The sequence below is a fragment of the Capricornis sumatraensis genome, chromosome 8, assembly GCF_032405125.1.
Source record: "Capricornis sumatraensis isolate serow.1 chromosome 8, serow.2, whole genome shotgun sequence".
NCBI lineage: Eukaryota > Metazoa > Chordata > Mammalia > Artiodactyla > Bovidae > Capricornis > Capricornis sumatraensis.
The window spans coordinates 69,342,598-69,369,941 of record NC_091076.1 but is presented as its reverse complement, the minus strand read 5'-3'; positions in this window follow the sequence as shown (position 1 = coordinate 69,369,941).

Here is a 27,344-nt window from a genome sequence, read left to right as displayed (position 1 = left end):
GTGGATTCTTACCCACTGTGCCACAGGAGACGTGCTCCAATAAAGATTTCTGATGGATGAGGTTTTCTCCAACAAGCTTACTTTCTCTAAGTTATTGGCTGTAAGTATAAAACTGCCCCTGTACCTTTGTATCACCTCTGACGGGCAATTTACCTTTGCTCACCAGTTGGGAAAGGGTTTTACGTTTGACAAAGAGGTCCAAAGCAGACAATGTGTCTCTGTTTTGATCTTTCAAGAAAAATACCTGCCTTAATACCTGATCCAACCTTAAAAATCAGGGAAATGACACAGAGAATAGGGATTCCCATAAACCTGTATTAATACTGGTAACTGGAATTAATGTAGACCTCAGGGCTTTTAGTGAGTTCTTCTGACCTCTTCTGGATATATTTGGGATTGCATGGTGGTCAGGTCCTTTTAAAGCAACCAGAACAATGAGAATTAGGGAGTCGAAGTACAAAGTGAATTTGGATTTCATCCAAATCCCTCATTTTTGAGATAAAGAAAGTAAGGCCCAATGGGTTTATGTGACTTATCCAAGGTCATCCAGTACACGGTGGCATATGCAGGAGTAGTATCTAGATATGTATCATCTAATTTACTGGTAAAACACAGATGTATAAACAGTGGTGAACTGCATTTGATGACTGCTTTTACATTATCTACAGAGAACCATCCTTATTATAAATGGGGGGGAACTGGCATAGACAAAGTGGCTGATAACCAAGAATTTAAAATTAAGATTGTTTGTGGAAGGTCATAACACCTTCAGGCCCCATATCTCTTTATCCCACAATTATTTTCACTTCCTGTTTGATGATGTATATAGATTAACAGAAAAGAGAGTCAAAGAATTCATTTTCATAAAGAGCTCTTTTTTAGTTGCAAATTCCTCGTCTTGATTACGGTTTGTTAAAATTAGTTTGCATTCCCAGAGGAAATTTCAACTGACTCTAGGGAAAAAAGACTGCCCAGGGTTAAAAGTATTGGTCCTTTTAAGAACTGACTCTGCTTATGTTCCTGCAAAGCCATGTGGGACAAAAGAAGTGTCCAGAGGTTTCTGTGCTTCAGGGGCACGAGTTACAGGTCTCCCCTTTGAGGTATATCCAGATTAGAAAGCTGGGTGGCCGCAAATATAGAGTCAACTTATTCCACATTTTAAAAGATCCAGATACATAGCATTATCTAGGTGAGCGGAGTATCATATTCGAAAGAACAAAAGCTTTGGAGCTGTGCAATTAGTCGGTGCTTGCCAGCTGTGTGAGCTTAGGTAAATTCCTCAACCTCTCTGAGCCTCGGTCCTCAGCTATAAAATAAAACTCAGAAATGATACCTCCCCAGAGAGTTGTTTGAGAGTAAACTAGACTGTGTGTGAAAATTCTTAGCACAGAACCTGGTACAACAGACCAAGAGGAGGGATAGTGTTAAGTTTTTTACACTAAGTTTCTCACTCAGTATACCAGATTTTTTAAAAATTTACTTTATTAAAGTATAGTTGACTTACACCATTGTGTTAATTTCTACTGCACAGCAAAGTGATTTAGTTATACATATATACATTTTTTTTAATTTAATATTTATTTATTTATTTATCTATTTGGCTGCACCAGGTCTTCCTTTTGGCACACTGGATCTAGTTCCGTGACCAGGGATCGAATCTGGGCCCCAAACATTGGGAGCATGGAGTTTTAGCCACTGGGCCACCAGGGAAGTCCCCATATATACATTCTTTTCATATTCTTTTCCATTACGGTTTATCATAGGATATCACATATCGTTCCCTTCGGTATACAGTAGGTCCTTGCTGTTTAGCCATCCTGTACATAATAGTTTATATCTGTTAATCCCAAATCCCAATCCATCACTCCTCTCCCCCTTGGCAACCACAAGTCTGTTTTCTATGTTAGTCTGTTTCTGGTTCACGGATAAGTTCATCTGTGCTCTACGTTAGATTTCACACATAAGTGATGTCATATGGTACTTATCTTTCTCTTTCTGACTTATTTCACTTAGCATGATATTCTCTAAGTTCATCCATATTGCTGCCAATGGCATTATTGGGTTCTTTTTTATGGCTGGGGAGTATTTTATTGCACGTATGTACCACATCTTCGTTACCCATTCATCTGTCAGTTTGGATGCCAGGTTGGATGAATCACAAGCTGGAATCAAGGTTGCTGGGAGAAATATCAACAACCTCAGCTATGCAGATGATAACCACCCTAATGGCAGGAACTAAATAAAGAACCTCTTGAGGAAGGTGAAAGAGGAGAGTGGAAAAGCTGGCTTAAAACTCAACATTCAAAAAACTAAGATCATGGCATCTGGTCCCAGCACTTCATGGCAAATAGGTGGGGGAAAAAATGGAAACAGTAGCAGATTTTATTTTCTTGGGTTCCAAAATCACTGCAGATAGTGGTTGCAGCCATGAAATGAAAAGACCCTTGCTCCTTGGAAGAAAAACTATAACAAATCTAGATAGCATATTAAAAAGCAGAGACATCACTTTGCCGACAAAGGTCTATATAGTCAAAGCTATGGTTTTTCCAGTAGTCTTGTACAGGATGTGAAAGTTGGACCATGAAGAAGGCTGAGGACTGAAGAATTGATGCTTTCAAACTGTGGTGCTGGAAAAGACTCTTGAGAGTCCCTTGGACAGCAAGGAGGTCAAACCAATTAATTATAAAGGAAATCAGCACTGAATACTCATTGGAAGGACTGATGCTGAAGTTGAAGCTCCAATACTTTTTCCACCTGATGCAAAGAGTTGACTCTTTGGGAAAGACCCTGATTCTGGAAAGGATCAGGCCAGGGACTGAACTGGTATCCCTTGCATTGCAAGGTGGATTCTTAACCACTGGACCACCAGGAAACCCTATTTGTAGACTTCTTAATGATGGCCATTCTGACTGTTGTGAGGTGGTGACTTACTGCTGTTTTGACTTGCATTTCTCTAATAATTAGTGGTGTTGAGCATTTTTTTTCAAGTTCTTGTTGACCATCTCTATATTTTCTTTGGAGAAAAATATCTGTTTACATCTTCTGCACATTTTTCAGTTGGGTTGTTTGGGTTTTTGTTGTTGAGTTGTATGAGCTGTTTATATATTTTGGAAATTAAGCCCTTGTTGTTCATTTCATTTGAAAATATTTTATCCCAGTCGGGAGGTTGTCTTCTCATTTTGTTTATGGTTTTCTTTATTGTACAAAATCTTGTATGTTTAATTAGGTCCCATTTGTTAATTTTTGCTTTCATTCCTACTACTTTGGGAGACTGACCTGAAAAAAAACTGGTAGACTTAAGTTAGAGAATGTTTTGCCTATGCTCTGTTCTAGGAGTTTTATGATGTCCTGTCTTATATTTGTTGTTTCTTTTTTTTTTTTTTTTAATGTGCACCATTTTTTAAAAAGTCTTTGTTGAATTTGTTACAATGTTGCTTGTTTTATGTTTTGTTTTGTTTTGTTGGCCCTGAGGCATGTGGGATCTTAGTTCCTCCACCTGGAATCAAATCCGCACCCCTGTATTGGAAGGCAAAGCTTTAACCACTGGACCGCTAGCAAAGTCCGTAGATTTAAGTCTTGGAGCCATTTTGAGTTCATTTTTGTATATGGTGAGATGGCATGTTCTAATTTCACAGATTTACATGCGGCTGTCCAGCTTTCCCAACACCACTTGCTGAAGAGACTGTCTTTTTTTTTTTCCATTGTAAACAAACTAGATCTTAATGGTGAAAGTCATACTAGTTTTGTTTTACCCACAAAAACTACTAATTTATGTATTTATCATGAAGGAAGTTTCCATTCTGTTCTTCAAAGACTTAATAAAATCATCTAAAATGGACAAGACATATGTTCACAAGGGCTTTCAAAAGAGTGGCATGACATCCCCTTCCAATGCTTTTTTGTTGTTTGCTTTTTGTGGTTTCATTGGGCCTTCTCCACAGTAAGGAGCCAAAGTGACTGTGTGTGTGTAATTAACATTTCACAAGCATGTGCTCAGCACATTTCTTCAAGAGGAAACAAGTCTTCGTCAATGAGAAGTGTGATGCCTCCCCAAGTTATTGAAGGCAGCCCCGTCTGTCTTTTGTTGCAATGAGAGAGGGGAAGTGTGGTCCTTTCCCATTACGATATTAGACCAGAAGTCACAGTGGGGTGCTCTTGAGAAAGAGCGCGGCAGACAGGATTCTGGAGTTTTGAAACTCTTGAGCCAGAGCAGTGTTGCCTTGATCAGCTTTATGATTTATCTGCTCCCTTCAGGAAGACTTTGCTTTTTGTTTTCATTTACTTATTTACTTGGCCTTGCCAGGTCTTAGTTGTGGTATGTGGGTCTTTTAGCTGTGGCATACAGGATCTTTTTAGTTGTGGCATGCGGGGTCTTTAACTGTGGCACTCAAACCCTTAGTCGTGGTGTGTGGGCTCTAGTTCCCTGACCAGGGATCAACTCTGGGTCCCCTGCATTGGGAGCTCGAAGTCTTAGCCCCTGGAACACCAGCGAAGTCCCAGGAAGATTTGGTTTACACAAAATTGTTTTATTTTGTGGCCGAAAAATATTTGAGGAACACACATATAATCTCATTTCCTAATTTTACATAGGAAACTGAGGCTCCTGGAAGTGAAGCAGAGCCAAAAATAGTACCTGAGGATCTGTATTGGTCAGGGGTCATGAATGCCCATTACAGAAGCCAGTTCTGGATATCTTAAGCAATAAGGGGCTGTCAGAGTTCATGGGAGTCTGATAGTTAAGACTTGCAAATAACAGCAACCGAGAGCCCTCAGGAGGGCCAAGAAGCTGGACAGAGTTCATAAAAAGTCCAGAAATTGTCTTATAAGCAGAGGAAACTGTTCAAAATATTGATTTCTCTCTTCCTTGGCTGCAATGGATGGTGCCAACCTTTCTTTCTTAGTATCATGTCATTTGCTCAAGGTTCAAAGTCCCCTGAGAAAGTACCTGGCTGGCTGAGCTGAAGTCACACCCTTCTGCTACTGCTGAACTGAAGCCAGGAGAGGCAGGTCTGGCCCATTGAGCTCCCATAGGAGAGCATCAGCACAATTACCCACACACAATCAGGGAGGAACAATGCCCCAGAAGGAAATTTTGGATACTGTTTAGTGGGAATGGATGTGGGCGGCCCGTGGGGCAACCACAGGGAGCTTGGTGGCATACAGGGGATTCTGACCACATGGATAAACTGCCCCAAACAGGAAGTGTCACCGCAGGTAGGAAAGGCTCCTTGCTGATGTTTAACCTGACTCTGACCTTTCCCAGGGTGAGCCTCTTTCCTGCTGTGACATCCTTGGTACGGTTGGGAAAACCCCTGGTGGTATTCTCTGTACATACCACCAACTCATCACCGAGATGAAACTAGTTATTTAATAATCCTATACCTATTGCTGAACAATGGCTCTTTTACAATATTATTTCTTAAAATGTAGATCTGTGTCCAAGGTTGGGGTAAAGAGCTGGTCGGGTCTTTAGGGACATAATAATGGTTTATCAATCAGGGTTCTCCTATATACAAAACCAATAGGATATTTATCAGTTCAGTTCACTTGCTCAGTCGTCTCCAACTCTTTGAGACCCCATGAATCGCAGCATGCCAGGCCTCCCTGTCCATCACCAACTCCCGGAGTTCACTCAAACTCATGTCCATTGAGTCGCTGATGCCATCCAGCCATCTCATCCTCTGTCGTCCCCTTCTCCTCCTGCCCCCAATCCCTCCCCAGCATCAGAGTCTTTTCCAATGAGTCAACTCTTCGCATGAGGTGGCCAAAGTATTGGAGTTTCAGCTTTAGCATCAGTCCTTCCAACGAACACCCAGGACTGATCTCCTTTATACAGGCAAACCTCAGAGATATCTAGGATTCGGCTCTAGACCACAAAAGAAAGTGAATATTGCAATAAACCAAGTCACATGAACTTTCTGGTTTCCCAGTGCATAGAAAATTTATGTTTATACTGTGCTGTAGTCTATTAAGTACAAAGTGGCATAATGTCTTTTAAAGAGTAACATAGAGACCTTAATTAAAAAATACTTTACTTCTGGGACTTCCCTGGCCATCCAGTAGTTAAGACTCCGAGCTTCCACACCAGGTTGGTCCCTGGTTGGATCCTGCATGCTGCTTGGCACTGCCAGAAAAGAAAAGAAAACCCCAAAACAAACAACAACAAAAACTTTACTGCCAAAAAATGCTAACCGAATCTGAGCCTTCAGCTCAGATTTTTTGTTTTGTTTTTTTATTGATGTATAGTTGATTTACAGCGTTTCAAGTATATAGCAGGTGATTCAGTTATATATACATATTCCAGTGAATCACAATCTTTTTGCTGGTGGAGGGTCTTCCCATCTTTGCCCACATAGCTGTGTGCTTCCAGAAGAACAGACATCAGGCTCAGCACCAGTTGTTGGCCTGCTTGCCCTAAGAGGACTTTTATCCCCCCTACTGTTGATTGGTTCAATAACTCAATCAATTAGGACACACAAATTCCCTGGACAAGGGATGGGCTCACAAAAATGTTGGTAACCAGATGGAGCTGATATGATGTAAAGAGAAGTTGGCTGGAAGCTTCTGAAAATGCAACATCCTCCTGCTGGAGAGATATCTGCCAGAAGAGCCCATCTGTCTTCCTCTGGATGTGGTCAGATGAGGCTCAGAATTGTGGCAGCCATCCTGCTATCAGCTAAGACAAATCCATCTCAGGCGAAGTCCAAGAACCAAAGCTGAAGCCCTGATTGTATTGCATCTGACCACCCACTATGGATGGACTTCTCCAGTTAAGGGACCCAATACATCCTCTTTCTTTTTTAAGCCAGTTTGAGTCGGGTTTGGGTTACTTGTAACAAACAGAATCCTAACAGATGCATTATAAAGGATGCCTTTGAAATGCACTTGGTGGTAGGCTAACTGACAGAATCCCTCTCCTGTCCTGCTGCGGAGGGTGAGGACAGGCAGTCACAGCCAGCAGGAAGGCTGCACAGCAGGGCTTTCTCTCCGAGCAGACAGCTGCACCAGGCAGTACCTGCATCCAGTGGGGCTTGCCCCCAAACCAAGCAAACTGGGAGATGTCACTGTATCTACGGAAACATGTTCCAAATCCAAAGAGGACTGCCATGGAGAGTCAGGAGGAATCCTCCAATATGAAGTAAATTTATGCAGCATTTTAGAAAATGTATGAAGTGGATGTTATTGTTTAATCTGCTCAGGATCTCTCCCCCACATTTTGACAGACCTGTGTCCATTTGGACCTGCCTGTGTCTGGGAATGAGACTCAGCCTAGACCAATAAGCCTAACCCTGAAATGATTCCTGAAGCCAGAAGAGAGGAATTCTATTACCTTTTGGGTTACAGAGCTGAAAAGGGATGAACTTAGTGTTACTAATATTTCTGTTTCTAACCAGGAGGCAGAAATCCAACTACAGTAGGAGAAAATGAAGCCAGTAAGGAGAGAAGGAGAGAAGGAGAGAAAGAGAGAGGAGGGCCTGGCAGCATGAAGCTGACATCCTGGTTTCAGTCCCTCTCTGAGGTCCCCAGAGACATCCTAGTTTCTGAGATTCTGTCTCCAGTGTCTTTCCAAGATCCTCATTTGCCTCAAGCCACATCCAGCTGGGTGTCTCTTTCTTGCATGTGAAAGGGCCCTGGCTTGCAGAGCTTCTGCTTCATGTCCTCATCCAGCCAAACTGAAGGGAACATTGGCCAATACAGAGCAAGAAGTCATAAGGAGGGATCCCTCTGAGATCAGGAAATACTTTTGTGGAGAAGGAAACAACAAATGCCAAATGAAAAACCTCTTGGAGGCAGAGCTGCCAAAAATTAATTTAGTGAAGACAAACTTAAGTTCACTTTGAACTCAGGATATATATGAAAACTACAAAACCATAGTGATGGGAGGACTTATTCAGGAGGTCTAAGATAGATATACAGGCTAATGATGGTTTATTCAAACTCCCTGGAGTCAGATGCACTTCTGGAGTCAGCATTTGGGTGATTTTAGAGAGATGAGGTAGTGTACACACTGATATTACATACACCCCCATGGGGTCTAGGTCAGCACTCTGTAATCAAAAATACTACATTTCCTCAGTAAAACATTGAAAGAAATAAATAAGGATGATAAATAGTTTCATATCATGTCAGGTCAGGATTTACTGCCAAAGGAGTGTTGCCAGCTCAAGAGAAAACTTTTCGTTTTCAGAGAATTTTAAGATTTTGGAATTGTGGCTACAGGGAACTGTAATAGGAATCTCAGAAAAAGAGCACAGAACTGATAAAATAGGAGAAACATTAAAAAAATCATGGTAGGGGGAACAGTCAAGAGCTGAAGACAGTAAACCTGAAGCTGAAAAGGTCAGAGTGAGAAATAAAATTAATTTAAACCAGGCAATGCACTCTTGCTCACAGTTTTAATTTGAAAGATAGAGAAAGACATCTATAAGAATATAGATAATTCTGATAAATAATTTATTGCATTGATTTAATGTCCCTATACCAAATTTTTTATCCTATACACACTAAATATCATTTGTTTCAAAACACATATATTCTATTTATACAAACGATCATTTACTGGGCTGCAAGGAAAAGCTCAGTTATTTCTGAAAAATAACTTGACCAAGGTCGCCTAGCTGGAAGGTAACAGGGGTGGGAATTAAATCCAGGGTTCCATTCTTCACTTCTCCGAATATTTTAATATTTTCCGAGGACATCAAGTAGGCAGTAATTAATTTCCAGGTACTGATCACAGAGATAAGTATTGAACTTGGGGATAAAGACTACCACTGGACAAATGTCGAGAACCATTTATATATTCATTAAATGTTAGTTGGTTAAATAAATCAATGAATGTGCTAATAAAAACACGAAACCAAGGAACTTTGTATTTTACATGAGATGTACTCAAAAGCACCACTCGTTTTTAGAACATGTTTGTGACACGGTTGGGGAAGGCAACTCTTTCTTTATAAGGCAAATGGTGTAGCCATGCTGCTATTAGGCACCATTAGAGGAAGCATTAAGACAAGGATGTACATGCAGCCGAATTGCAGTAAAACTTCCCTGGGGTGACTGGGATCAACAGGAGATGGGGCCTCAAGAGCCTTAATGGGCTTCACTGACTCTCCCTCTAAACTTTTTAAGCATCTCTCATGGTGACCAACCCTGGAGTAATGCACATTTAATTCAGCTGCTAATGCAGGAAAATCAATAGTTCTGCACCACAGATAGTTTATTACACGTAATCTGAAGTTTAACACATAAATAAATGATGTACCCAAACCATGGCATTTAAAGAGTACAATCTGGGGCTCTTCTTTTCCCACAAATCCAAATATTACTTCCATCTTGCTGAATATTTCACATTAAAAATAATAAAATAATGTAAATATTTTCTTAAAAATCTAGGCTGGAATCATTTAGAAAAATTTTCCCTTTAAAATAATCATTATGATGGCTTTTATTTGAATAATGCTTTACTAGATGTTTCCATATGCATGAGTGTGTGCTCAGTTGCTTTGGACTCTTTGTGACCCTATGGACAGTAATGCACCAGTCTCCTCTGTCCACAGTATTCTCCAGGCAAGAATACTGGAGTGGGTTGCCATACCCTACTCCAGGGGATCTTCCCGACCTGGGGATTGAACCTGTGTCTCCTGTATTGCAGGCAGATTCTTTACCCCCTGAGCCACCTGGGAAGCCTTTGTTTTCATATACCTCACTGTATTCTGAGAATCCTCCTCAAATCTTTGTGAGTTAGGTGGACAAGTAAACCCATTTAGCAGATAAAGAAACTTGAGAGGTGAGGAGAAAAGTCCAATTCTAAGAGCTGAGAGTTTAGGACTTCCCTGGTTGTCCAATGGTTAAAAATCCACCTTCCAATACAGTGGATGCAGGTTTGATATGTGATTTGGGAACTAAGATCTCACATACCCCAGAGCAACTGAGCCCAAGTACCACAACTTCTGAGCCCATGCATGCCACAACTAGAGAGTCTGTGCACCACAGTGAAAGATGACACAATGAAGATCTTGAGTGCCACCGTGTCACAGCTAAATAAATAAAATTTTAGGAGTCTAACATCTAGTCAGGGGTATTTTGAGCACCAAAAGAGACTTGGTCTTATTTGGAGCTGGCAGAGCTGGAAGCAGTTTTACCTTGAATTGTGTCTACCGCTGGGATTTGCACATGTCTGCACTTGGTAAATTAGGCTCACCAGAGTTGTAGTTTCCTTGAAGCTTGTTTTGTAAGTTTTTGGAGACCTCAGGAAGTGAGAGTTGAGTTAATCATACCCCTTAATTCACAGCACATCATCATCAGCTTCTTGGTCAAGGAATTGCTCTTATTTTGTTCAATTATAGTTTTTTTTTAGGTTCCATTCCCTATTCCATTTATATAGAGTTCAAAACAGGCAAAACTCTTCTCTAGTTACCAGGCTTGGGAAAGCCCCTAAGGTGTTCCTGAGGTGCTGGTAATGCTTCAGTTTTTTTTTAACTGTGTTGCGGTTATACAGAGTTATTCACTTTGCAAAAAGTCATTGTGTTGTATACTTATGATTGGTGTGGTTTCATAGATACATATACATATACATATATGTATTTCACTTCAGTAAAATTTTCATTTAAAAAATCTTGCTGGAATTCTTAATGGAGTTACATAAATTTATAGATTAATTTGGGAAAGAACTGACATCTTAGAATGACTAAGTCATCTTATCCATGGCCCGGTTGCTAAAACTTTATTAGGAGGGATATTTGTCATTAGGCATATAGGTCTGTAGTTTTTTGTCTTCATTGTTGCTGTTTTTCTTGCAGTGTCTGAATTCAATATCAGGGTAATGCTGGCCTCAAGGAGTGGGAGGGGGAGTATTCACTCCTTTTCATATTTCTGAAAGAGTTTGTCAAGAATTTGCGTCATATCTTCCTTAAACATGGGAGAATTCCCCAGTGAAGCTACCTGGGTCTGAAGTTTTCTCCATGCGGTGACTTTTTTTTTTTTAAACATGTTTTAATTTTATTTCTCTCCCAAGCAAACAGGAGAATAACCTAATAGGAGAATATCCTCCTAGCCTACAACACAGTCCCCCACTTTGCCCCAAGAGTGCTGGAGGTTTCATGCAGTCACTTGTGTCTCTTTTCTTTTTCTAATTTATTTATTTTTTAATTGAAGGATAATTGCTTTACAGAATTGTATTGGCTTCTGCCAAACACCACCATGAATCAGCCATCGGTATACATATGTCCCCTCCCTCTTGAACCTCCCTCCCACCTCCCTCCCCATCCCACCTAGCCAAGTCATTTTTAACTTCAGATTCTATTTCTTTAACAGATATAAGGCTATTCTGGTTATCTGTTTCCTCTTGAGTGAGCTTTGGTGATTTGTATCTTTCAAGAAATTTGTCCAGGGAGTTCCCAGGTGGCCTAGCAGTTAGGATCCGGGCTTTCATTTCTGTAGCCTGGGTTCAATCTCTGGTAGGGGAAGTGAGATCTCCAGAAGCTGTGCAGCAGGACCAAAAAGAAAGAAAAAGGAATCTGTCCATTTCATCTAAGTTGTCAAATTCATTGGCATAAAGATGAATAATCTTATTATCTATTTATTATCTTATCTACTTGTCTAAACAATCTGTAGGAATGTCAACTCTCTCATCTCTGTTTTGACAACTTCCGTCTTCTATTTCTTGCTGAGTATTGGGCTAAAGATTTTTCAGTTTTATCAATCTTCTCAGAGAACCAGCTTTTGGTTTCATTAATTTTTTCTATTGTCTTCCTTTTTTATAGTTTATTGGGTTTCACTCTGTCTTTATTCTTTCCTTTCTTGTGATTACTTTGGGTTTAATTTGCTCTTCTTTTTCTGTACTCTTAAGGTGGGAGGCCAAGATCATTGACCTGAGACAACTAGATTAATGGAATAGAATGGAATCCAAAAACAGACCTGTACATACATGCACAACTGATTTTTTTTAATAAAAGTGAAAAGAAAACTCAGTGCGAAAAGGAGAGTCTTTTCAACAAATGGTACTAGGGCGGTTTAGATAGCCATATGCAAACAAAAGAAGGTACTTCCCCGGTGACTCAGCAGTAGGGAATCCACCTGTAATACAGGAAACGCAGGTTCGATCCCTGGGTTGGGAAGACCCTCTGGAGGAGGGCGGGGCAACTCACTCCAGTATTCTTGCCTGGAGAATCCCATGGACAGAGGAGCCTGGCGGGCTACAGTCCATAGCGTCACGAAGAGTTGGGACACAACTGAAGCAACTGAACATGCACATATCTGAGAAAAAAGAAAAGAGAGAATTTTGACTTCTATCTCACAACATATACAAAATGAACTCCAATGTATCATAGATTTACTGTAAAACTTTAAACACTAACATTTTTAGAAGAAACCATAGGAGAAAGCATTTGTGATCTTGTAGTAGGCAAAGATTTCCCAGTTGCTGTTTGAAAAAGTTGTGCATTCATTCTTTTTTTATTCTTCTGGGGTTTACTTCTCACACATTACTGTGTATATTCACCTTCATTTAACTTCTTAAGCTTATCCATATCTATTTCTTTTCTCCCAAAGAAATGTGTACCAGACACTTTTCACTAGCTCTGGTCTTTTTTTTTTTTTCCCTACTCTTGGTATTGTCTGGAGCTTGAGTAATGATTTATTATATTCTTTTTCTTTTTTGGCCATTAATTATTTAGCTAGCAAAGAACTTGACTACTTTTATTTCCATGCTATATATTTCAAAACATTCTCTGGCTTAATTTTTCTCTTTGCTGGAGAACTGCCTCCAGCAATGTCTTCAGAGGAGGTCTTTGTGTGGGAAACTTTCTGAGGGTCTCCTAGAGCACCTGATTCTATCTTCAGTTCATTCCTTCATTCATCTGGCCCTTTCCTTGTGGGTCAGTGGTAAAGAATCCCCTTGACAATGTGGGAAACATGGGTTTGGTCCTTGATCCGGGAAGATCCTGCATACCACAGAGCAACTAAACCCATGCTATTGAGACTGTTCCCTAGAGTCTGTGTTCCATAACTAGAGAAACCACTGCAATAAGCCCACGTACTGCAACTAGAGAGTGGCCGCTGCTTGTCGCAACTAGAGAAAAGCCCAGGTAGCTCAACCAGATGTAAAATTCCAGGGTCAAAATTCCTTTCTTTCCACATTTCAGAAACATCTCTCTAGTGTCCTCTTGCATCCTACTGAGGATTCTGACATCAGCCTACAATCGTCCCAGTAGAGATTATCTTCTTTCCTCTCTCAGGTTCTCCATGAACACAAAACCATGAGCTTTGTTCATGAGTTCATGTTTAACGCCTAGATCAGTGCCCAGCCCAGTCCTTTAAGTCAGCATTTGCTGGATGAATGAATTTATATATACTATTCTGCCTCCAGGATTAGTATTATTGGCAGTTGTGTGCTTACACTGGGGAGCAAGGGAGGCAGTTGTGATTTGACAAGAAACCGCATTTAGACTTCCCTGGTGGTCCAGCGGTTAAGACTCTGTGCTTAACCAATGCAGGGGGCCCTGGTTTTGATCCCTGGTCAGGGAACTAGATTCCCTAAGACCCAACACAGCCAAATAAATTTAGAGAAAGGAAAGAAAGCCACTTAGAAGCCTCAACTAGTCTTCTGATGCTTATAATTACGAATTGAAAATGCGGCCTCCTGGTTCAATTTCAATGTTCAAGAAGTAGAGGACAAGAATTAATGGAAAAGAAATTTTCTCCCCCTTCTCCCTCCTGCACAGGGATTTATCATTCCAGCAACTCCTTCCCTATGTTCCTTCTCTGTTATTCTTTGTATCTGTATCAAGAACGTTGTCTCTGACCAAAGTGGAGAGTGAGTAGGAGCTGGGGACATGGACAAAGGGGGTGAGAAATTAGGCTGGCAGTTAGAGACTCTGAAGGAGGACTTCTGTAAAAATCCTCGTGTTCCCAATTTATATTCCCAAAACTCTACCCTGGCATTAGGTGTCTCCTATTTCCTTCCAGCTGGAAAGTACCTTCTTCTCAGCCTATTCAACATCTACTTGCCTACAGCTCAGACGTTACCTCCACATGCCTGAGACAAAGATTAGGAACTCATCTACACATTATATTTGAGTCCCTATCTGCTTGGTAATAAAGACATGTTTCATCTCAGCCAAGTAATAGCATGTAATATTTGCAAGAGACCTCGGGGAAGGCATGATCTGCCCCCCAACTAGGGCTGGCAGTTTCTCAGCCCTGCATAGTAGAATCAAACCCCAGACCAGTTAGATCCAAAACCCTGGAGGCTGGGTTTAGGCACAGAAACCTGTGAAAGCTTCCTAGCTGAGTTTATGTGCAGCCAGGACTGAGTGTCACTGCTCCAGCATCCTGACTATGGTGCATCCACCCAGGAGGCACCATAGTGCAGCAGAATATAGCACAAAACGTAATGACTTTGGGTTTTCGCGCTCAAACCACACCAAGCTCAGAGACTTTCTGGGTGTGTGATTAGAGACAAATCAATATCTCTGTGTTTCAGTTTCCATATATATAAAGTGGGAATTTGAAAATACACCATCAGATCTAACTTCAGAATATACTTGGGCATCCAGACTTCCATTAAGTACATTTTTAAATGCATAGGAAATTGCTTACTGCTGCTGCTGCTAAGTCGCTTCAGTCGTGTCCAACTCTGCACGACCCCATAGACGGCAGTCCACCAGGCTCCTCCGTCCATGGGATTTTCCAGGCAAGAGTGGGTTGCCATTGCCTTCTCCAGTTGTTTACACAATCGCTTATAGAATTTACAATCTGGGACTTTCCTGGTGGTCCAGTGGTTACGAATCCGCCTGCCAAAGCAGGGGACATGGGTTCAATCCGTGGTCCAGGAAGATCCCACATGCCTCAGGGACACTAAGCCCTTGAGCCACAGCTACTGAGCCTGTAGCTTTAGAGCTGGTGAGCTGCAACAGGCGAGGCAGGCACAATGAGAAGCCCACCCACTGAAATAAGAGAAATCAGCTGGCACACAGCAGCAAAGACTCAGTGCAGCCAAAAATAAACAAACCTTAAAAAATAACTTACAGTCTTTCTACCTACCTATACATATATTGCTCTGTGATCAAGAGGAAAGTAATTTGAAAGCCAACATTTAAAAAAATAAACACAATAAAATGGAGATAGTAAAAAAATGCCATCCTCTTAAGGTGAGGGATCCAGGAGGGAACCAGAAAAAACACTCAGCAGGATGCTGGTACATCGCTAGTACTCAGTGTGATAGCTGGCCTTCAAGATGACCCCAAGCATTCTCAGCACCTTGTACTCATGTCTCTGGGTAGTCTCTTCCCGCAGTGAAATCATAGGAATAACAGACTGCGACTTCTGATGCTAGGTCCAGGAAAACATTGCCCCTTCCTTTGTTTCTCAGATCACTTGCTGTGCTGAAAGATAGTTGGGAGAGGCCCACAGTGGGGGACCCGAGGCCTCCTGCTAGCAGCCAGGTGAGGAGCCATCTCAAAGCAATCTGCCTGCCCCAATTAAGCCTTCAGACGACTGCAGCCCCGGCTAGGATCCTGACCACAACCTCAGGAGAGATCCCATGCCAGAATCACTCTCCTGTGCCTCTTCTCAATTCCTGACTCATATAAACTGCGTAAGTTAATAAATATTTATTGTTTTCGGCCGCTACATTTTGGAGTAACTTGTTTTGCAGCAATAGATGAGCGAAACACCCAGCAAATCTATTGTCATTATTATTATAAAACACTTCCTAATTTTGAGTTGAAATCCATTCTCTCATAATCTCCCCCCTCTCTTCCAGTTCCGTTTTTTTTTTTTTCCAAGCCACAGAGAGAGAATACTATCTTTCTTCCGCATGGTCAAAATGCTCAGCGACTGTTTTCAGGCCTACCACTTAATTAATCAGACCTTAGCTGAAGAACAGCCCCCATGCCAGGCTCTAGGGTTGCAAAGAGGAGTAGGATGGGGACTCCACGCAGCCAACATCCCTCCTTGTGTATGAAGAGAACTGACTTCCAGATGCAGAGGGGAAGGCCCCAGTGGAGGCATGGCTGGTTCTACTTCGAGAAATGAGGGAAGACTTCTCAGAAGAAGCATCAGGAGCTGATGCCTAAACGATAAATAGGAGTTCACCTGGGAGAAGAAGGGGAAAGCTGGGACTTTGCTGGCAGTGCAGTGGTTTAAACTTTGTGCCTCCAAGGCAGGGGGGGGTGCAGGTTTGATCTCTGATCAGGGAACTAAGATCCCACATGTCTCAGGGTGTAGCCAAAAAAAAAAAGGGAAAAGGCCTTCCAAGCCGAAGTTACAGGCAACAGTCCCCCACTACCCCTACCTCTTCATGCCTCCACCTAGACCCTTTCTCCTCCATGACACTCATCTCCTCTTGTCCTGTGGGCGAAGTTCCTGCACCCTCCACCACCCCTCCTCCCACGACCAGCAATCTTAGCAATTCCATTCAGGACACACCCTTTCCTCTCACCCGACGGGACGTCCAGACAGAGCCAAGCCTCCTCCAGGGTGGTCTGACCAGCATGGAGTAAATTCAGCCATTCCCTTTCTTTTTCTGGAAGTTCCACTGGGGCCAGACCTGCCTGAGGTTTTCCTGGCTCCCACATCCTCCAGCTGACTCACGACAGGCCTGCGGGCGTCTGGAAGACTCAGTCCCTTTTCACACGTGCTCCTGTGCAAGCGCGTCTCACTCAACTTTGTCCTTCCGCTGTTGTTTTGTTTTTACAACTTTTCCCGGGTATTTTGGAGTTTGATCATTTGATCTACACAAACTGTTAATCTCAGCTCCTCCTAGTGGGCAGGGGTCACGGGGAAGCAAACTGGACCACAAAAGCTCACTTCAGAACACACCCTGGAAACAGAAACCCTCTGTCATTCTAAGGCCGTTGTGGTTAGGGGTGATTCAGGCTGACTGCCGCTCCAACCAGCTTCAAAGATCTCACCGGATAAGAGGCTGTCTCGGATTCGAGAATGCCTTCAATGAGGGAAAAGTCCAAGAGGCGGGCTGTGAGCTGTGATGCTTTGCAGACGGAAGGAAATTGGAAGGGGATGTTTGTCTAGTTGCCCACTTTTCCCACCTTCCCCAGTCAGGGAGAATTGGGCCATTGTCTAGGTAGAACGTTTGGCTTGTTTATATCTTCTTAGGCCCAGTTTGGTACAAGGTTTTCACTCAGTTTTTCTTCTACCCAAAAAACGACCACAGGAAGGGGCTGACCTTCCTTTGACAAGCGTCCAATCCATGTTCTCCTTCTCCGTTTCTCTGCCTTTTCTATCACCAGCTTCTAACAGAAAACAAGAGCAAGCTACCCCTTTGCTCCCATCAAGGCAGCATCTAGTCATTCATTTAACTAGTGTTTACTGAGTACCTACTATGTGTCAGGCATTGTTCTCAGTTCAGTTCAGTTCAGTCGCTCAGTCATGTCTGACTCTTTGCGACCCCGTGAATCACAGCACGCCAGGCCTCCCTGTCCCGGAGTTCTCAAACGCACGTCCATCGAGTTGGTGATGCCACACAACCATCTCATCCTGTCGTCCCCTTCTCCTCCTGCCCCCAACCCCTCCCAGCATCAGGGTCTTTTCCAATGAGTCAGCTCTTTGCATGAGGTGGCCAAAGTACTGGAGTTTCAGCTTCAGCATCAGTCCTTCCGAAGAACACCCAGGACTGATCTCCTTTAGGACGGATTGGTTGGATCTCCTTTCAGTGCAAGGGACTCTCAAGAGTCTTTTCCAACACCACAGTTCAAAAGCATCAATTCTTCAGTGTTCAGCCTTCACAGTCCAGCTCTCACATCAGTACATGACCACTGGAAAAACCATAGCCTTGACTAGACAGACCTTTATTGGCAAAGTAACATCTCTACTTTTGAATATGCTATCTAGGTTGGTCATAACTTTCCTTCCAAGGAGTAAGTGTCCTTTTAATTTCATGGCTGCAATCACCATCTGCAGTGATTTTGGAGCCCCATAAAATAAAGTCTGACACTGTTTCTACTGTTTCCCCATCTATTTCCCATGAAGTGATGGGACCAGATTCCATGATCTTTGTTTTCTGAATGTTGAGCTTTAAGCCAGGTTTTTCACTCTCCTCTTTCACTTTCATTAAGAGGCTTTTTAGTTCCTCTTCACTTTCTGCCATAAGGGTGGTGTCATCTGCGTATCTGAGGTTATTGATATTTCTCCTGGCAATCTTGATTCCAGCTTGTGTTTCTTCCAGCCCAGCATTTCTCATGATGTACTCTGCATATAAGTTAAATAAGCAGGATGACAATATACAGCCTTAACGTACTCCTTTCCTATTTGGAACCAGTCTGTTATTCCATGTCCAGTTCTAACTATTGCTCCCTGACCTGCATATAGGTTTCTCAAGAGGCAGGTTAGGTGGTCCGGTATTCCCATCTCTCAGAATTTTCCACAGTTTCTTGTGATCCACACAGTCAAAGGCTTTGGCATAGTCTATAAAGCAGAAATCGATGTTTTTCTGGAACTCTCTTGCTTTTTCCATGTTCCAGCAGATGTTGGCAATTTGATCTCTGGTTCCTCTGCCTTTTCTAAAACCAGCTTGAACATCTGGAAGTTCACAGTTCACTTACTGGTGAAACCTGGCTTGGAGAATTTTGAGCATTTCTTTACTAGCGTGTGAGATGAGTGTAATTGTGCAGTAGTTTGAGCATTCTTTGGCATTGGAATGAAAACTGACCTTTTCCAGTCCTGTGGCCACTGCTGAGTTTTCCAAATTCGCTGGCATATTGAGTGCTGGCTATTCTATTGTGAAAGACACAATCTCTGGCGTCTAAAGGTCACAGTTATGGGACAGGGAACAGAGACACTCACTTGCCCTTATACTAATCCAACCCTTACTCCTTTCAGTGCCACCCCACCCGTCTTAACTGCTGCTTGACCTTGCTCCAGACCCCAATAAGGAATTGGGGTAACAGCATAACACAGTTTCAATTAGCTTGAAATATGGGATTTCAAATGAAAGAATTCCAAATTAATAAATATCATTCTGCCCACTTCTCTCTTCTTTTTTAAATAAGCAGTTTTCTTTTATCTAGAAATATTTTATTTATTTATTTTTGGGTGCACTGTGTCTTCATGCCCTGGTGCTCGAGGGCTTCTCACTGCGGTGGCTTCCCCTCTTGCAGAGCGCCGGCTCTCGAGCGTGCGGGCTTCAGCAGTTGAGGCTCTTGTGCTCCAGAGCATGGGCTCCGTAGTTGTGGCACACGGGCTTCGTTGCCCCGAGGCATGTGGAATCTTCCGGGTCCAGGGATCCAACCCATGTCCCCGGCATCGGCAGGCAGACTCTCAACCACTGGACTGCCAGGGAAGTCCTCTCCCACTTGAGTGTTGTCTTCTTTCTCCTGGTACTTCTCAGGAGTGTCCAGTGTGAAACAGGCCACATCAGACCCAGGAAAGAAAGGAGACTGTGATCCGTTTCATTCCATAAGGCAGCGGTTGTCACAAGTGGGCCTCTGACCAGCAGCATCCGTGTCCCCTGGGACCTTGTCACAACTCCTAGGTTCCTACCCCAGAACCTGCCAGAGCTGAAACTCTGCACTGTGGCTGGGCAATCTGTTTTAAGAAGTCCTCCAGGTGATTCCATTACATTCAAGTTTAAAAAACTACTGATATAAAAATGAAAAAAAATGCTCATGAATAGACCTCTTAAATTTGGTTCTCAGTAGACTGAATAGATATTAGATTTGGCATAGACACTGCTTTATTCCGTGAGGGATGTTCACTATAAACAGTTCTAGAGGGATATTCACGTGTACATGATTCTGAGGAGGAAGTTCCATGACAGTGTGCTCAAAAGCAGGCAAGAGTTTTAGAAAAGTGCCCATGTCATTTTAAGGAGCCAGTCTCAGGGCAGATGAACCCAAGATGGTGTTGCCAAGTCTGTGGTGTCTTCTGACCTTGAGTGTCTTTTTAAGCTTGGTCATATATTTCAGAGAGTCAGGACAGCTGTCATGGAGGTGTCTTATTATAGCCATTTTCAAGTTTTTCTGTCACCTCAAGTGATTTTATTTAAAAAAGAAACACAGTCAGTCCAATGCGGATATTATTAGCAGGCTTTGGGGAGGGGCTGATGGACTTTTTCATCCCCTAGGGCTGCTGTCGGCCCCTCCTTCTACTTCCCGATCCATACTGGGAAGTCTCTTGCTCCTCAACCCAGACCACTGCAGCCTCCATCTGGACTCAAAGCATGGAGCTACCACTGTTGCAGACACACCTGGCCCAGCTGCACGGACATAGCCCCTTTGGGCCTCCCTGGGGTTTAAAAGGAAGGTAAACACAGATGTGACAGGTGAGCAGCAGGAAGGCCAGGTGTACTGAGATTTCATAGAGGCAGGAAGTGTCCATGCTGTGAGATATTATGGTGATAGTTTACCTAACAACAATCAAAAGGCAATTCTTACCACTGGATCTGGAGAGCCCCCTGCCCCCTACCCAGATGGGAATGGTCTTCTTCAACTGAAAACATGGTCAGTTTCATGAATGGGCTCCTTTAATCAGATGCAAGAGGTTGCAAGCTTCCAATTAAGGAGCATCCCTATGTCAGTCAGAAAACATCACCTTCTAAAACCAAAGTGAATTTTGAATTATGTGTATAAAGCATGCTAGATAGTGACTTGCAAATGCATTTCTGAGTTTTCTCCAATATTGGCAAGGATATACTTCCCTGGTGGTCCAGTAGTTAAGGCTTGGAGCTTCCACTGCTGGGGGCACATGTCCAATCCCTGATTGAGATGCTAAGATCCTGAACGGTTCAGGCAAAAAAAAAGAAAAAAGAAAAGAATCGTTATCAGCAAGGAGGACTAAAATATAACATAAATTGTGATTCAGTCATTGCAGTGGATATGAGTTAATTCACCTGTGGTGTAGAGGACATTTGTCAATGTTCGTGACTGCCTACTGTAAAGCTCTCCCTCTATTTGGGGGAACTTTCCACTGCATGAGTCAAGGTAAGCCTTACATCCCACTAGGGAAGTAGAATGGTCTAGAGATTAATCTTTTCCCCTGCTTGCTCTTAGTTAGAACAAGGGCAAATGACCTAAACTTTAAATTGTGAATAAATGGAGCAAAGATGAATGGAAAGTTAGGATCCCTGTGCATTTGGAGGATTGGTCTGAGGCATTCTGGCTGGATTTTCCTGCTAAAAGATGAGTATCCAATATTCTGCTCCTTAGGCTCCATCCCTACCTCAGATTTTGTCTAGTTCTCCAGCTTCTGGTAAATTCTTGGTAGCCTTATAATCGCTTTTCTCTTTACAATAACCAGAGTTGTTTTCTGCTCCTGGCAACCCAGACCTGACTGTACATACCTGTTTGTTTGTTTTTTTTATTCTGTTTTTAAAAAATATTTTTATTTTTTGGCTGTGTTGGATCTTAGTTGGGCCATGCAGGATCGTCCATCTTTGTTGCAACATGCGGGATCTAGTTCCCTGACCAGGGATTGATCCTGAGCCCCTCTATTGGGAGTGCAGAGTCTTAGCCGCTGGACCATCAGGGAAGTCCCTTACACACAAGTCCATTTCAAACTGTTGCAGGGATATCATAACAACTACAGGCTGGAAAGCGCTGAACTTGGTGAAGGAGAACACAGACTCTAGTGACATGGGCCTGAGTTCTCATCTTGGATCTGCTGCTTACTAGTCAGGTCATCTTCCATGTGCTCCTTATCTTGTTTGGGCATCATTTCTTCACCTAGAAAATGAGGCTGTTGCTCACAAGGTTGTTATGAGGGTTAAACAACAGTGGTAAAGTGCCTCCTGTGGAAAAGTACATGATAAATGTTGGCCATCATGATAATCTTTTTTTTTTTTGGTGTGGGGTAGGGGTGAGGAAGATGATGATTCTTAACTTCAAGAAATCTGTAGTCTTGAGTTTGGCTCCTGGTCACCAGTTCTTCCCAAATTTCCATGGTGCAGGTACAGGGACAGATACTATCACAACAAAAGGTAATTATCTGCATGGGTCCAGAAAATGAGTGTAAGTACAGTTGTCAGTCATTTAACTATTAATAGTAAGATTCACAGATAGTTGTTCAGGTCTTTATTGAGCTCCTATGATGTGCTATGGCCTTCAGTAAGCATGGCTTCAGTGGAGTCTAATCAAAGTGCATATATTTGGAAAAGAAACACTCACTCTTTAAGACAGCCAGGTTAATTCTCCAGCCTAGAAGAAACAAATTCCTCTCAAAACCATCCTCTTTCAAATACATTTCTGAATATTAACTAGTTTATTTTCCCAGGGACTTTAAGGCCAGGAAGTAGATATCCTGTAAGTGTGGTTATTGTGAATCATTTCCCAGATTTCTGGGCTTCCATGAAAAATGAAAAAAAAGTTTCTAAACTTGCAGAGATGACAGTTCAATCCTCCACAGACATTTGACCCCACTATGGAGCAGACAGCCTGTGAGGCCTACCCTGGGCCGAGACATGCACAACCCAGATAATTTTTGAGTGTGTTCAGTATGCCAGCCACTGGGCAAGGCACAAAGGGAATGCAACAGTGAATCAAAGAGGATGCCCCCCACTCTCTTGATGCTTACTCTGTGGTGGGGAAGGGAGATATTCACCAAATAATTAAATCAATATTTATGCAATGGCAAATTGTGATAAGTACTCTGTAGGAAAAATGAAGGGACCTACAAGGTCATGTGATAAGGGGGCACTGAGCAAGCCTAGATGGTTGAGGAAGGTTTTCATGGGTAAAATTCCTCTTGAGCTATGATCTTAAGGATTAGTAGTGGCCAAAGGGAAGAAGGGAGGAAGGAGTAGGTTAGGCAGAAAGAAGAACACAGATGAAGGTCCTACAATGGGAGGGAGCAAGGCCTGGGTATCTACCTCCTGAGGAGCGGTGGAAAACATGTGAGAAAATACGTGTAATCGTCAATAATTATGAGCTGATTGATAATGTTAATAAAAACTAATACTTTGTTAAGCCCTTTTATGTTGCAGAAACTTTTAAAATGTGTTAATAAGGTTAATTAACACTAGCTGCTAAAGACTTCCCTGGTGGTCCAGCAGCAAAGACTCTGTGTTCCCAATGCAGCAGGCAATTCCCTGGTCAGGGAACTAGATCCCACAGGTCCAAACTAAGAGTCTGCAGGCTGCAATGAAGATCAAAGATCCTGTGTGCTAGTTAAGACCAAGTGCAGCCAAATAAATAAATAACAAATATTGGAAAACATAAAACCACCAGCTGCTATAGCACAGAACTCCAAAACTCTGTGGTTTAGTACAACAAAGATTTATTTCCCCCTCACCTCACAGTGAGTTGGGCAGCTCTCCTGGGCAATCTCTTCCAAGTAGTGACTCAAGGATCCAGGCCCCTTCTATCTTGGAGCCCCATAGCTCCCCAGGGCCTCCTGGAAATTCTTCCTTAGAACTTTTCCATCCAACGACCCAACTGGTGAAGAAAAAGAATGTGGAAGATTGTGTAAGATGTTTGGGGGCCAAGTATATAAGTCACATACAACACATCTACCCTCATCCAACTGGCTAGAACCCTGTCATCTGGCCCTAATTTGACTGCCATGGAGGCCAGGAAATGCAGTGTGACCGCAAAACCTGCTCTTGATCATACCCAATATTTGCCAATAAATTGAAGGGGATTAAGAAAAGGTTGAGGGAAGTCCTTTGGACAGCAAGGAGATCAAACCAGTCAATCCTAGAGGCAATCAACCCTCAATATTCATTGGAAGGACTGATGCTGAAGCTGAAGCTCTAACACTTTGGCCACCTGATGCAAAGAGCTGACTCACTAGAAAAGACCCTGCAGCTGGGAAAGATTGAGGACAGGAGGAGAAGGGTGCAACAGAGAACGAGCTGCTTGGGTGACATCACCAACTCAATGGACATGAGTTTGAGCCAACTCAGGAGACAGTGAAGAACAGGGAAGTGCGGCGTGCTGCAGTTCGTGGGTTCACAAAGAGTCAGACAGGACTTGGCAACTGAACAGCAACTAGTGGTTAGGATTCAGTGCTTTCACTGCTGGGGTCTGGATTCAATCCCTGGTTGGGGAACTAAGATCCTGCAAGCTGTGTGGAATAGCCACAAAAAAACAAAAAGAAGAAGGTTGAGAAGCTGCATAAAGATAGGGAGTAATTTATGAGGAGCTGAATTTATGTGGAAAAAAATAAAGCAACAGGCATGATTTCTTCCCCTTTTTCTTCTTCTAACCTGACCACATTTCACATGTTCTAAACCTGACGGGAAATTTCCTATCCACGGTAGACTTTGGCCTCTGGAGGGACAAGATTAGGGAAAGAGAAGACCAGGAATGAAGAACTGGAGGGGAAGAAAGAGAGGAGGATCTTAAATAGCAGACAGTTTCTTAGAACGTAGAGGAGGAGAAGAAATCGTCAAAAGCTGAATGGAGCGCTCTCAGGTAGCACCCAGACTACATTCAAGTGTTAGAAAGAGTGTGTGGGCTGTTGGAGAGCCTAGAATGACCAAGTATCAAAGAAGAGAGAAAGCGTTTGGTGATTTGAGGAGTGTGACATTACTCTAGACAGGATTTCGAGATCTGAGGTGGTGAGAGTGAATGATAGATAACAAGAGTAAGGTTTGTGGAGGGCGTCTATTCACAGACCGTGAACTGCGTTTTGCCTGCTTTCATTTTATTTTACCTGTTTCTAATCATGACAAGAGTCCTATTTGAACAAGCACCCTGGTCAGTCCCATTTGCCAAAGGTCAAATGACTGGCAAGTGGCCAAGTCATTTGACTTGAATCATTCTTCTTCTAAGAGTCCAGCCTAGAATGGGTGTGCCCGGGCTGCATGGAGGTTTAATTACGTGCTGGTATCGATGCAGCAGAAACGCACACAGTATAGTCCATTACTTCTAACAGTCTGGGCATTACACTTTCTCCTTTACCTTTGCTCCAGGCTCCCACTTAGAGAATCTTTACATCCTTAAGGACAATCTACTTGCTTCCACTTGGACAACTTGGAGAGGAAGAAACGCACTCCTGGAAAGCTCTTTCTTACTCACAGCCAAGGTGAGCCAAGTGAAAAGTAGGTTCCATTTTCCCCAGAGTGACAGTTCATTTAATTCCAGCAATAAACTGGCTTCCAGGAAGAAAGGACTGTTTAAAGGTCTGTGTCAATTACATAGTGATTATGAAATTCATGATATGACTAATCCAGTGGCTGAGCCTATGATTATGTGACATAATCCGAGAGTGTAAGTGTAACACTCTCTTTGGTTCCTATTAAAGAGAAGTCAGTTTGTGTCTGTGCTACATTGCATATGACTTCCCCCCTTTCCTAGATCTCATCTCTCTATGAAAGACAGTGAATGTTTATCAAATGAATTAAACTCAGTGTCCTGGAAGCTGTAAAGTTTATTTTTCTTGGATGACCAAGATCTGGGAATTTCAGTGTGTTGCTTTATGTAATCTGAAGTATCATAAAGGCCTTTGACCTTGAAGACGTTTTTTAATGATGTGCATATCTTTGCCAGTGATTAGACTACAAGCTATTATGACGTCATAACTTCCTGGAGAACTCCTTCTTTATTCATTTTTGGACATTTTACAATTTTTTTTCTCTTAAGAATACTTTGTAAATGGTAACTAAAACCCATTTGTAACAGGCACTTATAAATGTACCAGCTTTTAAAATCAGGTGGTAAAAAATTATTGCCCAAACTCTGAGGTCATTGATTGTTGTTTTGTTTAGAGAAAAGTCTATGACATTGATTGTTTGGAGAGGAGTCTGACAATCTCTGAATGCTTGCCACCTCTCAGTCCCTTTCAGAGAAAAATGTTTGTGGTTCCTATGCACTGGGGGCTATGTTTTGGGTCCTGTGGTCATGCTTCCTTGGCCAAAGCCAAGGATTGGCTAAGGATTGGCACGTGATTCAAAAGCTGTCCTTTGTAGGCTAGATAGCAGCCAATGAGATGTCCTGATACAAGAGCATGACAGAAAAGGAGGACTTTCTGCAGGATGGTGTCTGGTTAAATCTGACTGTAAGAGATGCTGAGATAATTAGTAAGAAATAGAGGAAGTAGAGACAGTCATGATATCAGTGAAGCCTAGAGTCACAAGCAAAAGATCTGTTGCTGAGAGGCCAGAAATATAATCAGGTATCTGTGTTGTATCTCAAATGCCAGTTGGTTTTCTTATTTCCTATTCTCTAATTTCTCCATGTAACCTTATAGTAAGCCCCCACTGACTGAGAAAACATGATTAGAACTCTGGTTCTTGACCTCCACCCCATGTCCATATCCCAATCCCCAGAATGTGTGAATGTTACCATATAGGGCAAAAGGGATGTCAAAAATACTTTAAAGGGATGTTAAAGATTTTGAGATGAACAAACTGTCCTGGATTATCCAACTGGGCTCAGTGTAATCCTAAGATCCCCATAAGAAGAAAGCAGGAAGGTCAGAGTCAGTAGTAGGGGTTGCGGCCATGAAAACAAGAGATTGAAGTGATGTGAGGAAAGGGCCAGGAGGCAAGGAATGCAGGCAACCTGAAAAAAGCAAGGAAACAGATTCTCCCCTGAAATTTCCAGAAGGAACAAGTCCTGTGGATGCTTGGCTAAATCCCGGTAAAACTGATTTCAGACTTCTGATGTCTAGAACTGGAAGGATAATACATCTGTGTGGCTTTAAGTCACTAAATTTGTGACAACTATTACAGCAGCAATAGGAAACAAATATACCATCTGACCAACTAAGCCAGAAGTCCAGCATTTTAATGAACGTTTTTGGAGAAAGACATAAGTAACTTAAGCACTTGACAGTTCCACCTATTGGTTCAGGATTGTGGGAAGTTCCCTGATCTGCACTGAAGTGATCACTTCACTTTGCCAGGAGGATGTAAAGGGGGAAAATGGGAAATCAGGTATTGAATGACAAGTGAATTGTCAAGGATGGCCTCTGTCTCACTCAGAGAAGATGCCTTTAAGAGCAGTGTTTGTAGGAGGAAAGAATTTTATGTTATGATTTTAAAACAAGAACAAAAACAGATGAGAACCCTGGTAAAACTGAAACCACACTTCACCCAGGACTCTACCCATCGCACTGTCATTTTGTGTCAATTCAAAATCTGTCTGGAGATGGGTCTCAATGCCCTTGTTAGTGTCTTTCAAGGCATTCTTATCATTATACTTGAGCACACTCCTGGGTGCCATTCTAGAGGGTAGGATGTTAATAACCGTATACAACACACTGAGCCAAGTACATATACACACTAACTGACTTTCTGGGATCCCCTTTCTGCTGCTGAAGAAAATTAAGCCTTAAAAACAACAACAAAACAAGTTTCCATTCATGTGGTATCTTTTAGGGTGAATGCATTTTGAAGGGTTTTATACATTCTGATCTTGATCCCTTTAGGAAACAGAATATACTTAGTA